The following is a 4171-nucleotide window of genomic DNA, read 5'->3' as shown; positions in this document are numbered from 1 at the left end:
TACAGGCAGAGAATTCAGCAAAGATTTAGAGGCACTGGCTAGGTCTTGTCACTCCCTGCAGCCAAGGGCTTTAAAGCCAAAAACATTCTAAATGCATTTACTAACACAGGGTGTCAGAAACTCTGAAATACACATTGATATGGCAGGTGAAATCCGATTAATTTTTGCCTTTAAACTGTCAGTAGAACTGAAGACAGGGCAGAATGCTTGATCTTTTGGGTATATCCACCGGTGAAAATGATATTTCCATCATTTGGAAGAACCCGTTTGAAAGAGGTTGCATTTTGTGCAGAAGAATTCCCATGCCAATGTTAGACTTTTTGACAGTAAACCCTTTCATGTGAACCGAAAAGGAACTGTTGAGTCACAGGGGTTGTGTTGGTTTCTAACATAATTTCCATCCTGAATTTTAGTTTCATTTAGAAATCTATGGTCCTAACATTATACAAAAAGATTTTAATCACTTCACAATGATTTGAATTTAAATAATTGTCAACTGGAAAATAACATTTTGTATTTGATATGTCCAAAATGTATCATACTGGGCTAGGAAACGGTGGGTATATACTATATCATATCACGCCAGCCTGAATTCATATCTCTTCAGTTCAAAAGGGACGTGTAGTGTAACTTACATTAACTGCCGAGCACAAAGCTTTCAGGGGTGACATTCCCAGAGAAAAGAGAGAGATTCTTCCCACGGAATCAATATTTTCCCACAGAAAGGTGAAGAGTGGTAATGTCACAAAGTACCTTGATTTAGATTCCCAGACTACTAGTAAAGGACAGCGCTATAAATAGCAGCTGTGTGAGAGCAGCCAGACAGCACTGAACCCATGCTGCAAACAAGCCTTTGATCCACCTTGTTGAAAGGCCTCTGATGGGCTACAGGAAAAAAAATTGCACGCAAGACTATTGCTTGAGTTCAGGTCACTAGGATAAAACTGAAATACAAATTGTATATACATACTGCACACTGCATTGCAAATTGTATATAATATTGCATGGAATAAACCTTTACCTGTTCCACTGAAGCCTATGCATGCTGACAGCTACCTACTTGATTGTCTTTAGACACAGCAAAGGAACAAGTAATGGTTAATTCCATGCTGAAAAGAGAAAAAAGAAGACACTCTCTTTTCAGCATGGAATAAACCATTACTTGTTCCTTTCCAGCCTACACATGCTGACGCAGCTACCCACCTGGACTACTTTATACACAGTATACCACTGGTGTCCAAACTAACTATTGAAGAGTCAAAAGTTTTAAGGTCTAACTTAAACAAACCAATTATTCACACGATTAAATCAAATTCCTCTCTACCCCAAGTCTCAGTCTCACTGTCTGCAACCGGATTTAAGGAATTCTGGTCAACAGAGTGACAGGTACTCTGTCCAGGCTGTAGTCCTGCCTTGTACCCTGAGTTTCTGGGACAGGCCTGGGGTTACCTTCACTCTCACATGGCACCTCACCTTTAGTCTTACAAACTGCTGAACTACAGTTCTTCTCATTCAAGTCGAGTGTCAGGTTATATGAAAGGAACCCCATTTCTGCTGAATTTTCAATTTAATTTCCTTGAAAATTAAAAATTGCTACATCTCACTCCCTAAATAGATAATTGGTGACCATACTGAGCAGTAATTGGTGACTATACTGAGGGGCGTGGGGTTCACAACTGCTGTTTAATCCAGTTTAATGTTTGTTTGAAGTCACCAGTCTGTCGTGTAATCATCTTTGTATGCCTGCAAAAGGAACAGATAAAGGTTTAATTTAAATTAACTTACCTGTTCCTTTGCAGCCTACCCATGCTGATGCAGCTGCATCTTGAGCTTCATCATTGTATACCTCACATGTATATAGACCCGCTGACTTTTTTCCCCCGAATACCCCTGTATGACATGATGCAGAGCACAATAAGAGCAAATTCTGTCGACCAGAGGAAGACATGGTAAACACGCTGACACAGAATGTTCAGCAAACACTTTTCATCAATTGAAACGTTTGTTCTTCAATTACATAAGACTAACTTATAATATCTTAAAGTCTATGCTTTACGTGACACAAACAAACGGAAATGAAACATGGGTCTATTAAAGTGGTTGAACTGGTAAAGGTGCTATGGTCCTGGGTTCGAATGTGTGACTGGGATTTCCTGCCCAGGGAAGTGTGGCATTGGGGTGTACAGTACTCATCATCCTGTATCGGGGCCTATGTGTGCAGTTGTAGGGTTTATAGCGGCGAGCTGCGATGTTGGGATATAACAATAATTAAAAAATCATCAATTTTTTTAAAAACTCAAAAACATTGAGAAGATACAGACAAGTCTCCATTTCAATACTGGGATAATCTAAATGTACATTTAACAGGAATATTCAATTAAGCATCTGCTGTCTTTTGGATACATTAAGCCTTAATGTACACAGAAGGTCCGAAAAACTGAGCTCCTTCTGTCTATTAGAGTCGATGATCCATTAGAGCTAATAGCAAGGTAATGAAGCCGTCTTCATACCCATTAGCCTTTAAATTATTTTAGACCTACTGTATTCTAATGAGACTGACAGTCACATGATTTTCACCTTTTATGCTTTTAACAGATATAATTATATCCAGTGTGGCCCTCTAAGGATAATGCAGTTACTGCAAATAGACGGACAGAGAATGATATCCAGTAAGGTTAAAAAGAGACCACATTCTGCTTCTGATTTGAGCTGGGCTTGACCCCCTGGCCTTGAAGGTCAAAGTGATTGACCCCTTCCTTCCCTTCTAATTGCACAGCCCTGTGGATGCACACTAGCATTTTAGCTGGGGTGGTAAGGTGTAAATTGAGCTATATTGCTGTCAAACACAGCTGTGCGTGTTTTTTTTATTAAGTACAACAAAAGCAAAAGCCCCTATTATATTGTACATGGGAAATTATTTGCTGGCATTAGAGCAGGTCCATATTTAGTACCTCTTCAATCAAAAGCAGATCTTAGGGAACTTTGTCCGTAGGCTGTTAAAAATACAATCCATACAATTTTTGCTGCACTTTTGCATTTGAACTACTCTTTTCATTTCTAAGCGTGCACTGTATACTGGTCTCTCAGTAATCCAAATGACAATCTGTTCTTTATCTAGAAAGATGAAGCAAGTGACTCATTGGAACAAATCATTGCAACTCTAAAATATATTTAGGCTCTGGCTCCATTTTAAAGCACAAAAAAAATGAGAATTTAGTCAGTTTATTATAAAATTTAGAAAAGAATGGTCTTTATAATGGTCACAAACGTTAGCCATGAGCTTTACAGCTGCCAAACCAGAGAGCAGTGACAGGCTTCTATTTTTATTACTCCTATGCTTTCAATTCAGAAGATGAGTGTGTCAAGCTCTTTAATAGGATACACAAACAGAATGTGGCACTGACTCAGATGGAAATCTATATTTGTCTGCAACCAGACTTAAAACAAGAATCAATTTCGGTTTGCACTTGGATTACATGCACCTTTTAGGGGTACTGGAAATAAAGATCTTGGCTTTTTTTTTTACGTGCTATAATAACTACTGTAGATGTTTCGTGTATTTTTGAATATACTCCAACAACGTATTTTCATCAAGTGTTTCCATATAGTTTGGACATCCGTTTCTCTCTATACAGTATATTGTAGTCAATTCATTAATTCTATCAATGAAAGAAATCAAGAAATCAATTTTATGTCAAATTACAGCAAAACAAATCCTTAGAGAAGAAAAAATGCAGATCTGGCAGTACAAAATGTCACATTTGTGCAGTATAAATCCCTAAAATATAAATAAAATAAATCCAGTTCATCACTATATTAGAAGACAGGTATGCCAAATTAAAACTTTACTTTAGGCTGGAGCCTACTGTTTTAAAGTTGACATGATTTCATACATTTTCCTACAGTTGTTAGAAACAGGCTGTATTCCTTATATTAAGATCTTTAAGATATTGGGCATTAACACGATGACATAATTTAAGCAGGGACCTGCGTCAGTATGCATAGGCCGCAAAGGAACAAGTAAAGGTTTATTCCATGCTGAAAAGATAAAAAGAAACAATGTTTCGGCTGTGGAGCCTTCTTGGGGTGTGAAGCTGAAATGTTGTGTTTATCATAACATAACCCTTAGGTTTGCAAAAATTCTACTAGTCTGTGCGAAAGGGCTTTTAAG

This window comes from Lepisosteus platostomus, chromosome 21, assembly GCF_059453375.1.
Source record: "Lepisosteus platostomus isolate fLepPlt1 chromosome 21, fLepPlt1.hap1, whole genome shotgun sequence".
NCBI lineage: Eukaryota > Metazoa > Chordata > Actinopteri > Semionotiformes > Lepisosteidae > Lepisosteus > Lepisosteus platostomus.
Note: the sequence above shows the minus strand (reverse complement) of the source record.